This window comes from Bos javanicus, chromosome 21 (assembly GCF_032452875.1).
Source record: "Bos javanicus breed banteng chromosome 21, ARS-OSU_banteng_1.0, whole genome shotgun sequence".
In the NCBI taxonomy this organism is placed as follows: domain Eukaryota; kingdom Metazoa; phylum Chordata; class Mammalia; order Artiodactyla; family Bovidae; genus Bos; species Bos javanicus.
Window position 1 is genome coordinate 39,295,550 of NC_083888.1, and position 13,959 is coordinate 39,309,508.

Consider the following 13,959-nt stretch of genomic DNA (forward strand, 5'->3'; position numbering starts at 1 on the left):
GAGAAGGAAATGGCAACCTACTCCAGTATTCTTGCCTAGAAAATCCCATGGATGGAGGAACCTGATAGGCTACAGTCCATGGGGTCACAGTCAGACACAACCGAGCGACTTCACTTTCACTTACATACCTATTTGGGCTTCCCAGGTGGCTCAGTGGCAAAGAATCTGCTTGCCAATGCTGGAGATGTGGGTTTGATCCCTGGGTCAGGAAGATCCCCTGGAGAAAGAAATTGCAACCCACTCCAGGATTCTTGCCTGGAAAATCATATGGGCAGAGGAGCCCGGCGGGCTAGAGTCCATGGAGTTACAAAAGAATCAGACATGACCGAGCAACTAAACAACAACAAACAAAGGACCAGAATTTCAGAGAAGTTTAAATATGTGTGGCCAATGCCTACACGCAAAGTAAAGTGCAATATCATCATTGGATCACCCTGTCTGGTAAGTCCATAGTGAGAGACTTTTTTATAACTAGTTTCTCAGAAATCTGAGTTCTGGTTATTCCAAACACTGATGTTGTTGTTGTTGTGTGTGCTCATTCATGTCCAACTCTTGGTGATCCCATGAACTGTAGCCCACCAGGCTCTTCTGTCTGTAGTATTTTCCAGGCAAGAATAATGGAGTGGGTTGCCGTTTCCTTCTCTAGGGAATCCCTGATCCAAGTGTTGAATCCACATTCCTTGTGTCTCCTGGGTTGGAGGGAGGTTCTTTACCAACACAGCTACCTGGGAAGCCCCTGATGATGTTACTGATCAATAAGATACATTTGGTTATGTGTACTCTTGCATACTGTTGATAGTAGTATAAAATGGTCAGCTGCTTTGGAAATGCTTTCATCTTGCTTTGTAAAGCTGAAAGTATGCACGTTATGATACATCAAGTCCACACCTATGCATAATCCCCAGATACCCTGGGCCATATGCACCAGGAGACAGGTATACAATGTCCTCAGTAGCACTGTGTGAAGTCATAAAACTCTGGAAACAACAACCCAAATATCCAGTGATAGAAAAATAGATAAATAAATGGATAAATTACAATATATACAGCAGGGAAAAATAATTAGACAACTACATGGATGAAAGCTAAGACCATAGTTTGAATAAATAAATTCAGTTCTAAGTAATTGTTATATAGTATAAAAAGTTGGCTTAAAGCTCAACATTCAGAAAATGAAGATTATGGCATCTGGTCCCGTCACTTCATGGGAAATAGATGGTGAAACAGTGGAAACAGTGTCAGACTTTATTTTTATGGACTCCAAAATCACTGCAGATGGTGATTGCAGCCATGACATTAAAAGACGCTTACTCCTTAGAAGGAAAGTTTTGACCAGCCTAGATGGCATATTAAAAAGCAGAGTCATTACTTTGCCAACAAAGGTCCATCTAGTCAAGGCTATGGTTTTTCCAGTAGTCATGTATGGATGTGAGAGTTGGACTGTCAAGAAAGCTGAGCGCCAAAGAATTGATGCTTTTGAACTGTGGTGTTGGAGAAGACTCTTGTGAGTCCCATGGACTGCAAAGAGATCCAACCAGTCCATTCTAAAGGAGATCAGCCCTGGGATTTCTTTGGAAGGAATGATGCTAAAGCTGAAACTCCAGTACTTTGGCCACCTCATGCGAAGAGTTGACTCATTGGAAAAGTCTCTGATGCTGGGAGGGATTGGGGGCAGGAGGAGAAGGGGACAACAGAGGATGAGATGGCTGGATGGCATCACTGACTCGATGGACATGGGTTTGGGTGAACTCCAGGAGTTGGTGATGGACAGGGAGGCCTGGCGTGCTGCAATTCATGGGGTTGCAAAGAGTTGTACATGACTGAGTGACTGAACTGAACTGAAGTGACTGAACTGATACTATATTAATAAAGCTCAAAAAAGTAAGACTAAATAATGCTTATGAATGCATATTTAGATAATAAAACTAATATTTATTAAGCAAGGAAATAATGTTTACATGTGAGGAAGGAGGCAGGGAGATGAATAGGCTCGGAGTACCAAGACTATAATCACAGTGTTCTGGGTGATACATTGAATTGTTGATTCACTGTTTATCACTAGGCTTTATACTTTACATATATGTAATACAATAACAAGTGGACCAAATAAAATGGTAAAAGACAACTAAGATTTTTGTCTTAAAAAGATAATTAAGAAGAATGAAGGAACAAGGACAGAGAGGAAATGGTGTAACTGTTCATCATACCTTTGAACACTTGAGTGGTAGACAGAGCAGGAGTGAGGTGGCAGCAATGAATAGTGAAGTCGCTCAGTCATGTCCGACTCTTTGCGACCCCATGGACTGTAGCCTATCAGACTCCTCCAACCATGGGATTTCCCCATGGAAATGGGGAAGACTGCTGGAGTGGATTGCCATTTCCTTCTCCAAGGGACCTTCCCGACCCAGGAATTGAACCCGGGTCTCCCACGTTGCAGGCAGACGCTTTACTGTCTGAGCCACCAATGAATGCAACCCAGTAATTCTTTCTTTGTCATAAAAGAAACACATAGGCATGTATGCTTCAGAGCCTTATGAGGTGTGTTCCTGTTTTGTGTGTCATATGGTTTTGTGCTAGTTGAAAGATTTAATAGAAATTGTAGGAAACAGTTCTTTGTTGGGGGAGATCACTGTTCGCTTTTGAAGTACCTTTATAACATTAGGAATACAGTTTGGAACATGAAAAAAGTGTAACCGATTCTACTAAGGCTCTAAAAGAGCTATAATATATAAGAAATACAAAACACAAGGTAACATTTTAACCTCCTGAGAAAGCAATTCTGTGTGACGAATGACTCAGTTTCTCCAACAAATAAAATGCAGAGTGGAAAAAAGAGATTTACAGTTTAAAATATTTAATTGTAATATATGGACTAATTAGACTTTATTGGATCTTGATTCAAATAAAGCATAACAAAAAAAATTATCAGAAGAAGTTTGAGCACTCACTGATTACTTGACGTATTAATCACTTTTTCATTATTTTTACTTGTGATAATGGCAGTTCTTTTTTATGAGACCTTAGTTTTTAAAGTAAAAAAATAACATACAAGCAAAAAGTGAAATACGGAGAATTTGTTTAAAAATAACTGTGAAAAGTGAATGGGTACATAAAATTCAAATTGGTCATGAATTGATAGCTACTGAAGCTAAGGATGGATACACAGAACTTATTTATATTGTTCTCTCTGCAATATGGTCAAGATTGCCATTGGAACATGTTAAAATGAATAAAAACAAAATGCTTTTCTATATGTACTGTCTGTCCCATTTATTCCTTGATACATCCTTGTGAACAAAACAGAGTACTATTTACTATCTTTTTTTTTTTTTTTTAAGAAAAAACCTGAGATCCAAAGAATGTAAGAGTCATGTTAAATGAAGTTTACAATGAGACAGAAATTAACTACAATCCGGAGGCTACAGACTTTGTCCAAAGTCTTTCTGCTGCTGCTGCTAAGTTGCTTCAGTCGTGTCCGACTCTGTGCGACCCCATAGATGGCAGCCCACCAGGCTCCCCCGTCCGTGGGATTCTCCAGGCAAGAACACGAGTGGGTTGCCATTTCCTTCTCCAATGCATGAAAGTGAAAAAGTAAAGTGAAGTCGCTCAGTCATGTCCGACTCTTAGCTACCACCTCTGAAGCATTTTATGCTACCAAGAGGTCATGTTCCAGATCATTACTTATAAATGAGATGAATACTCATGAAACAACACTCTAAGCAATGCATTCTTAGACAGATAAATAGGAGTGTGCTGTAACCTTGTAAACAAATTCTAAAAATGAACCAGCCCTTGTGTGTGTGTGTGTATGTGTGTGTGTGTGTGTGTTTCTTCACCTTTCCCCCAGGAGAAACACTTGTCAAAAACTGAATGAACTTTATTGTTGTTCCATTAATAACTTCTCTGAATAAATGAATAGAAGTTACTGCTTCTAAAAGGAGTGTGCCATTTAAATTAATGTAGCAGTTTTGGCACCATCTTCAGGTGCCGAGGGAACAGACAAAAAGGTAAACATTAGATTCTATGTGATTTCAACCACAGTTATAAAAAGGCTGGCCTCCTAGGGGAGAAGGGAAGAAGTGAAAAAGAGATGAGGGTATGGCAGTACATTTGATAGGTGTGGTAGAGTGGGGAGATAGAAATTAAATGCTCATTTTAAATTGTTCAGTGTGGCTTGTTTTACAAAATTTATAGCTTGGTATGAAAATACATTTCCATTTATCTCTTTTGTAAACAGAATAAATAGAAATGGGCAGAAATAAATACCCTTTTGTTGACCAAAGTATGCCTAGCAAGACTCTGAATATTTTATGTTTATCAAGTATTAAAAGCCAGAAAGCTATAGAAATGGTAAAGAAAGCTATACATAAAATAACAAAAATTAAAAATAATTAAATATCCCACAGAATATTTGAGTTTTGTTATATCTTCTTATACATTTGTTGTTTCTTGAAAACTTGGTTTCATTTTTGGTTTATCTTGGTCTTTCCACATAGTTTGTAAATACTGTAGTTAAACTAATAACCTTCCTTGTCAGCAACTCAAGCCTGGTTCTCTAAAGCATTTTTAAATTTCAAAGTTAATTGAGCTTCAGAACAAAGTCGTGCACAGAATTCTAATTTGCAGTGGAAAATCTGCACCATGCCTGATGATGTCTCCCTAGAGACAAAGCATCAGGTAGTTTTGTCAATCAAATCAAAGTCACCGTGTTCCCTTCTAATTTATTATAGTTATTTATATGTTTACTTATGTCTTCAAGGGAGATTTGATTATGAATTATTTACTGTTGTTATTCCCTTTTAATGCACCAATCACCACATCGAGATCAATTTAGGAATGATGTCTGTAAATTTCCAGATAAAGAATACTAAGCAATTTATGTGATAAAGTAATGATACCATATAGGAAGGGAAATTATTCTTCATGAAATTCCTTTCTCATCATCTCTCAAAATCTAGCAGTATTTCAAAGTCCAATTCTTTATTCTCCTCCACAAATTCTTCTTTAATGATTCCTGTTGATACAGATAACTCCTTCTTTGATAATGAAATATCTCTCATCTCATACTTGTAACATTTGGCCATAAATTGTTTTTCCTTACTTAAATTTCAAATAGGACTGCAAAGTCCTAGAGGAAAAGGATGATTCATTCATTTCTTTCAAGTAACTTGTATGTCGTTTTATTAGAATACTTTGCACAATTACTGGTGCCAAAAATAGTTATTGGTGAATGTGTTGATTGAATGGCCCAGTGGTAGATTTCAATAGTGATCCAAAGTCTTAAACATCCCATATATTTATACCATTTGCCATATAATTTTGAAGTGCTCTTTCATAGTAAGAGAGGAGGCATAATATGCCTTGTCTGGACCTAGTCCATGTGACATGCATCAGCCAATACAAAAGTCAGCAGAGCTTTGAAATGAGCTGACATATTGAGGTTTATTTTCTTATTCTTCCACATCTAGCTACCCATTAGATGTGTGAGCAAGTCCAAGTAAGACCAGTAGAGCAACTGATGAGGCCAGTCCAGATGCATGAGCAAACAATACTTACTGCTTTATGCCACTGAGTTTCTTTGGTATTTACTATGCAATACTATGATGGTAATAGATACTAATACGAAACCTAAAGAAACTATTTTTAAGAGAATTTGCAAAGAAGTAGAACTAGAAAAAGTTTTGCTGTAAAGTTCACTAATGATTTGTTTTAATTAAAGTGGGAAAGAGGTAGAATCTTTGAGGTAAGAGCCTATTTATTCATGCATTCATTAAAAAAAAAAAAAAAAAACTTTCATCAAGCTGCTACATTGTGACAGAAACTGCAACTGGCACCAGAGACAGAAGAATAATGAGATACAGTCCCTATTCTGAAGTAAACCAACAATATGATTATAGTATGATATTTTGATTGGTAAACACTTTCACAGGTTTCCCTGGGAGCCAGACAGGGGCAACTGACTCAGGTCACAGGATTTGTTAAATTTTCCTGGAAGAAGAATTTGTTGAAATGTAATGAGGACTGTTGGGAAATCAGGGAAAGGTGAAAAGAGATCTGCCTAAACAAATACCCGGAGTCCCACATCAGCACATTTTGAAGGAGAGAAAGTCATTGAGTATTCCAGAAGCACCAGTTATATATAGATGAGGACATTCAGGTAAAGCCTAGAAAATTAGGATCTTACTAGAAATAACAAAGAATTTGGGCTTTATTCAGAAGGTTATGAGGACTGTGATTTTTTAAGAAGAGTGACATAAGGTCTTTATTTTACAAAGATTACTCAGGTGAAATGTATGAGGAAGGGCTGGAGCGGATAAAGGAGTCCAGGTGAGTAATAATGAAGATCTAAAGTAAGAACAGTGGACATGACAGAGTAAGATATCAAAGGACTAGAATCACCTGGCCATGGTGAACAGCAGAAAGCAGTTTTTAAACGGGAGAGGAAAAAGTCCAAGATTTCTAGATTAGAAGAAATAGTTAACAGGGAGCAAATATTAAAAGAAGAGCTTGGAAAGACAAAGAATGAGTTAAGTTTAGACACCATGTTGAGATTCAGATATCTCCCGTATTTTGGAGAAGATTTCATAGTAAGTTGGGACCAAAGGAACGAGAGCTCTAAGTAGATATAGCAACAGAAATATGAGCATTATTAGCATATTTAATTATAGTTGAAGCAAGGGCAAAATGAACATGTACAGTTTGACAAGAAAACAGTGAGGACCAATTCATAGAAAACACCACCACTCTCATTTGAAAAGACCCTGATGCTGGGAAAGATTGAAGGCGGGAGGACAAGGGGAGGACAGAGGATGAGACGGCTGGATGGCATCACCCACTCAATGAGCATGAGTTTGAGTAAACTCTGGGAGTTGGTGATGGACAGGGAGGCCTGACGTGCTCCAGTCCATGGGGTTGCATAGAGTCAGACACGACTGAGCGACTGAACTGAACTGAACTGAAAATATAAGTAGTAAGATACATTTACGTTTGAAGTTTGGTTAAGTGGACTGATTGGAAGAATAAGGGATCAGGGATATTGGTACCACCAAGAGAGGTACCCAAGTGGTCTAAGTTGAATAAGGAAGAAAATACTCTCATAATGATGGAGTTTTTTTTACATATATGGGCAACATATTGAATACAAGAAAAGTTCTAAATTGTTCTATTTGACTTAGGAATGAAATGGGGTCTGAAATTTTGCTATAAAGATTTCACTTGAATTATGTGGATAGTGAAGTGTAGAGGTAAAAGATGAGTGTGACTGTCTTTGCACTGCGCGTGCTAAGTTGCTCAGTTGTGTCCAACTGTGTGCAACCCTATGGATTGTAGCCCAGCAGGCTCCACTGTCCATGGGATTCTCCAGGCAAGAATACTGGAGTGGGTTGCCATGCCCTTCTCCAGGGAATCTTCCTGACCCAGGGATCAAACCCATGTCTCCTGCATGTCTCCTCTTTATCACTAATGCCACCTGGGAAGCTCATCTTTGTACTGTAACCCTAGTTAAATCAAGGGGAATATATCCCTTACAGCTAACATTTCGTGGCAATCTTCACGAATATGGCAGACTGGATTTTCCTAAAATGGTCATGGCAACATATTCAGTCCTACGTGTTCCTAGAGAACGCTGCCACTCCTCAGAGGAGGCAGTAAACTGCCCCTCCCTTTGAGTCAGGGTGGGATTATGTAACTGCCTCATAATAAATGTGAATAAAATGTGGCAGCAGTGACTTTGAATGATTTCTAGGGCTGAGTCATAATAGGTGACACTTGTATAACTTCATTTGATATCTATAACAACCTTCAGAATTAAGTTCTACATCACCCCCTTTCCATCTCTGCCGTCTTGAGGCTCACAGAGCAAGATAACACAGGTGGTAAGAGGCAGAACTGGGATGACTTGTTGTGTAGGATTCTCCCCCAAACCTTTTTATAAGCCTAGGCTCTGAAAGCAGATTGCCTCATTTGAATCACAACTCACTCCAAGATACCATTTCTGCCAAACACTCAGAACAATACTAACACTTAAAACATTTTTTTAAAAAAACCTATACTAAGATAGTGTTAGTCGCTCAGTCGCATCCGACCCTTTGAGACCCCATGGACTACAGCCCATCAGGCTCCTCTGTTCATGAAATTTCCCAGGCAAGAATACTGGAGCGGGTAGCCATTCCCTTCTCCAGGGGATCTTTCCAACCCAGGGATCAAACCTGGGTCTCCAGCCTTGCAAGGAGATTCATTACTGTCTGAGCTACCAGAGAAGCCCAAGAAGTTGTTTGCTAGAATCCAAAAGTGTTGTATGTATAGACAAAGAGTTTAGGAGATCACTGTGGAGGAAAAGAGGGTGAATCAGTTGCCAGAGTACTTCTTCATGAATCTGTGCATTTACAAAGGCTGTTTCTTCTGCCTGGAATAGCTTTACAACCACCCATTTGCCTGTCAAACTCCTATGCCTTTTTCAAGTACCAGCTCAAATCTCAAGCACTATGAATCATTGCCTATGAATCATGTCAAATTAATTCCTCCAAGCTCTCTGATCTTATGGCATTTTATTCTCACCTTGATTACAGCATTTAACAGATTGAATTGTATCTATATTTTTACAAATACATCTCTCCATTAGACTGTGAGCTTCTCAATGCTTACCACCAAGTGCATTCTCTGTGATAACCTCCATAGCATACAGAAGGCCTGCCATGTAGCCAGTTTACAATATTATGTTTATTAAGTTCAATAATAGATAAATAAGTAATAGTCACCAAAAGAACATATAGGAAGGCATAATTAATTCTAAGAGAGCATGGGGAGTGTCACATAAAAGGAATCAGGCAAACCAGACCTTTAAAATGTGGAAGTTTTCACTAATCACAGAACTGGAAGGAGGGCAATCGAGGCTGAGTAAACCACAGAAGCAAAAGCATAGCATGGGAAGAAACCAAGGGGTGTGGATTTATCACTCATGAGTACATTCATTTAATAGACATTCATTGATCACCACTCTATTCCAAGCTTTGTACTAAGTACAGGGACTAAAAATAAAATAATAATTCACTGTTGTTACGCTCAAGGATCCACAGTCATAACAAGAAAAATAAACATGAAAAGAGAAAAATTATACAGAGTGGAAGTATTCTTGCAGAAGTACGAACTAAGCTATGGCTTAGCAGAGAGAACAACCAGGGAAATCAGCCATGCCTGGGGGCTGAGATGAGGACAGTCACAGAGTGCCGTTTCACTGAGTATTTCAAGGTGAAGAATGGAGAAATGGATCTTCCAGAAAAAATAAGGAACAACATGTGCAAACGCTTTTTGAGAACAACATTATAGAGGGTCTTGTGTTCCTAGGTAAGAACACACATTTATTTTGTAGGCAGTAGCAGGCCAGTAAGTTTTTAAACTGAAAAGATACATGGATGTAATTTACTTTAAGAGGAGATGATGCTAGGGAGTCTGCGACAGATACACCAGAAGGGAAATGCAGTGGAGACAGAAATCAGTTAAAAGATTTCCAACAGTGCAAGCAAGAGATGAAGAAAAGATAGAGAGGGATAGAAGAAGGAGACTTTAATGTGGAAAACAAAGAACTAAGGGATCCAGAGAGGTGATATCATAAGTTTTAAATTTATTTAATAAGTAATTAAAGATTTTGAAGACAGAGAAACTGACTAGATTTACATTGGCTATTTTAGGAGGCTGTTTTTTGTAGCAATGTGAATGCTGGGTTAGAAAGACAAGGAACTAGAGGCAGAGAGATCTGTTAGGAAACTGATTCCAAGGCCAGTGGAAGAGACAAGAGCTCAAACTAGAACTGTGAAAGAGGGAATGAAAAGAAATCAAAAGAGGGGTCTAGAACTGATAATATAAAAGGCAAAAGGGAGCCAGTTTCTTCATCTACTTATTCATTTGACAAACAGCTTTTCAGATATGCACCAAGGAGTGCTTGGTGCTCCTCGATACTGAGAATTCAGGGTGAACAAAATAAACACCCCTACCCAGAGCTTATGGCTTAGTGCAAAGAGAGATAATTTAAGCAATTAATTACTTGGAAGTAGTTTAATTACTTGGAAGATAATTTAAGCAATTAATTACATAGGAAGAGATGATAAATACTGTATTATGAAAGCAGGGGATGCTATGGAAATACATAGCCACATCTCTTAGCATAGTCTGGAATGTTAGGAGATGGTTATGTTTAGGCTGAAACCTAAAGAAAAAATAGGCATTAACCAGCCCAAATCCTTCAGATAAAGGGATTTGGGGGTAGGGTGAATGGTATATATGGGTGCTTCCCAGGTGGCAGCAGTGATAAAGATTCTACCTGCCAATGCAGGAGACGCAAGAGATGTGAGTTCAATCCCTGGGTCAGGAAGATCACCTGGAGGAGGGCGTGGCAACCCACTCCAGTATCCTTGCCTGGAGAATCCCATGGGCAGGGGAGCCTGACAGGCTACAGTCCATGGAGTCACGAAGAGTTGGACATGACTGAGCACGCATGCACACAGGTAGTGGTATATGAATGGGGTCTTATTTTAGTGAATGCCTGAGTTTAAAATTGAACAAATGTTAGAGAACTGGAGAACACAAATGGAAGTTAACCTGGTCAAAAGTCTGGCTGTAAAAAGGTTTAATCAGATCAATATGGAATCAGAAGAGGATTTTCTTTTCTACGTTTTGTTGTTACAATCCGCATATAAGAAAGCATATATAAGTGTACAATCAGTTCAAATAATTTTTTTTTAAAAATTATACATCCTGTATTGGTGTTTTTCTTTCTGGCTTACTTCACTCTGTATAATAGGCTCCAGTTTCATCCACCTCATTAGAACTGATTCAAATGGATTCTTTTTAATGGCTGAGTAATACTCCATTGTGTATATGTACCATAGCTTTCTTATCCATTCATCTGCTGATGGACATCTAGGTTGCTTCCATGTCCTGGCTATTATAAACAGTGCTGCGATGAACATTGGGGTACACGTGTCTCTTTCAATTCTGGTTTCCTCAGTGTGTATGCCCAGCAGTGGGATTGCTGGATCATAAGGCATATATATGGAATTTAGAAAGATGGTAACAATAACCCTGTGTACGAGACAGCAAAAGAGACACTGATGTATAGAACAGTCTTTTGGACTCTGTGGGAAAGGGAGAGGGTGGGATGATTTGGGAGAATGGCATTGAAATATGTATAATATATATGAAACGAGTTGCCAGTCTAGGTTCGATGCACGATACTGGATGCTTGGGGCTGGTGCAATGGGACGACCCAGAGGGATGGTATGGGGAGGGAGGAGGGTGGAGGGTTCAGGATGGGGAACACATGTATACCTGTGGCGGATTCATTTCAATATATGGCAAAACCAATACAATATTGTAAAGTTAAAAAATAAAATTAAATTAAAAAAAAAAACAACTATACATCCATGTAACTACCATCTTGGCCAATGCATAGAAGAACATTTCTATCACCCTAGAAACTTCCCTCATGCCTCTTTCACATCAATCCTCCAAGGAAACCACTGTTCTAATTTTTATCACCATAGCTTAGTTTTGCATGTTCTACAACTGTATCTACATGGAAGTACACAGTATGATCTCTTTCCTGTCTGGCTTCTTTCTCTCAACACAATATCCTTGAGATTTATCCACTTGTGCTGTGTATCACTGGTGTGGTGCTTTATACTGCTGAATAGTATTCCACTGTATAAATATAAAATATATGTATTATATAGCCATTCGTCTGTTGATAAATATTCTGACATCATTTTTAACAAGTCTCTGTGTGGAGATATCTTCTCATTTTTCTAGGACTGCTGGGCCACAGGCAAGGTGTGTTTGTAAGGAGATGCCAAACTTTTTCAAAGTAGTTGTTACCACTTTACTTTCCTACCAATAGTTTATGAAAGTTCCACATGATTTCTAGCAGTAATATTTTTCACTCTCTTTAAATTTCAGTAATTCTAGAGTGAGCTTTTGAGGTTTTACAATAGTCTGATGACTAATAAATTTAAGCATTTTTCCATGGGCTTATTGGTATTTATATATTTATGTGAAGTGTGTTTTCAAGAATTTTTGTTTGTTTTAAGAGAGAAAAATGAGAATACATAGAGCATAAAGCCAAGCATCAGGACTTTCCTGGTGGCCAGCGGCTAAGAATCTTCCTGCCAATGCACGGGACACAGGTTCGATCCCTGGTCCAAGAAGATCCCAAATGCCTCGGGGCAACTGAGCCCATGTGCCACTAGTCCTGAGCCTGCATTCTAGATCCCTTGTGCCACAACAACTAAACCCATGTGCTGCAACTACTGAAGCCTACACGCTGGGAGCCTGTGCTCCGCGCCAAGAGAAGCCCTTACGATGAGAAGCCTGTACACTGCCACAAAGAGGCCAGCCCCTGCTCGTTGCAACTCGAGAAAGTCCAAGCACAGAAACGCAGACCCCACACTGTCAAACATAAAACAAAATGTTTAAAAAGTGCCAGAATCAATTATAAGAAAAAAGATGAACATGTAGAAGAGCAATGAAATTAAGAGTAAGTTCCTGATAAGAAACACAGTGTATCAAAAGTATATAATTTATACTACCAGTACTGGATAGGTGACATACCTGCTTTTCAAATTATGTTGGTTAAGAGCTCAGAAACACTTGGTCTTTACTACTGATAGTATAATTTCAATAATGTCCAGAAAATCTTGGTTGATCACTTAAAATCGAGCCAAATCATTTTTATATTATAGGTTAAGCTTTCCTGATTTTGAAATTGCATGAAATTTTGTATATGTTCCCTCAGCATATAATTGTCCTGCATTTAAAAGGGGCCACTGTAGTTCCATGAATCCAAAGTGAAATATACAGTATGTGAAACATGATATAAATGAAATTAGCTATGCTATGTAGCTAAAATCAAGTGACTTTTTGGAATGTCAAAAAAAGCTTGTTTTTAAAGAATACAGGAAGAAGGTACACACAATTGATGTTCAATAGGACTAAATAAAATATTTCTCAAAAGCTAGCAAAATAATTACCTATACCATAAATTTAAGAATAAAAAATTTTAATCTCTGAGTTTAATGATAATTTAACACCTGCATTTTGCCATTTTCCAGTCAGCTTCTTAGAAAACCTTTCCAATGAGTAATATGCTTTCTATAAAAACAGCCAATATAAAATTTTTAATTTTTAAAATTGATGCCTGGTTATAATGGTGCCATAATTTAAATGTAAACCTAATCCATAAATGGTAGCAGCAAACAAAACAGAAGTGAAGGATTTGTTTCAGTTAGAGTTTACTTTCCTTGACATATTGAGTTGCCTCAACCACTCACCCACAACCATATCATATAATCAAATGTTCAAGTGTTACTTAAGGTGCTATTTTCAGCTATATGCAGTGGACCACAGAAAAATTAAGTTTCACAAGTACAAAGTTCGGCTGCTTTTTCATTCCATTCCTTCTGTTGCAAAGAGTATTCCCAAAATCAAATGAATACAGAAGAGAATTCTAGTCTGCATTTGGGATTGTTAAAGGTTTCTCTGTTTCTGACAGTTTGGCTTTCTTTTGTCATTTTCTCACTTAAATGTTGTAAACTCAGAAAGTGCTAAGCTAAGATTCTTTATGTAGTGTTACACATGCCATAAGACAATATTATTTTACCATGTCAAAGTTGTTTGCACCATTTGGAGCACATCTATCATCAAAACTCAATTAAATGGAGTCTTTCTATCTTCAACTAAAACAAACTGTTTACTTAGATTTGCTCAGTGTTTACTTCGCAAGAGGTAGAAGACCCAAATAGCACGGGAATATAGGTGTCTGGGGATATACCCGGGGTCAAAAAATTTAACCCAGAGAAGGAGGCCTTCTTCTTTGCTTGCAACAAGAGACTTGCTTTTTCTTTTGCCAAGTAAATGGCAGCATTATAATGCTATTCATACCTCACTGGTGTCCTAACAATTCCTCTATTC